Raw genomic sequence first — 295 nt, 5'->3', positions numbered from 1 at the left:
AGATATATATTAACAAAATATGAAAGAAAATAAATGATATAATATATATGTTGTTATATGTCATGATATGAATATAGTATTAAATTACATCCATAAAATAAATAAAGTATAAAGAATTACAAGAGAAAATAAGAAATAATAAAGAATTAATATATGTTGAAATAATACCTGTTGTATTATCAATAAATTAATTAATACATAAAGAGTCAGTAAGAATAACCAAGATAATAAAATTACACATAACATTTCTCAATATCCTACGAACAATTATAATCAAAAATATAAAAGACTTAAC

The sequence above is a fragment of the Entamoeba nuttalli genome (genome assembly GCF_000257125.1).
Source record: "Entamoeba nuttalli P19 unplaced genomic scaffold asmbl_9632, whole genome shotgun sequence".
Lineage (NCBI taxonomy): Eukaryota > Evosea > Mastigamoebida > Endamoebidae > Entamoeba > Entamoeba nuttalli.
This window is presented reverse-complemented; position numbering follows the sequence as displayed.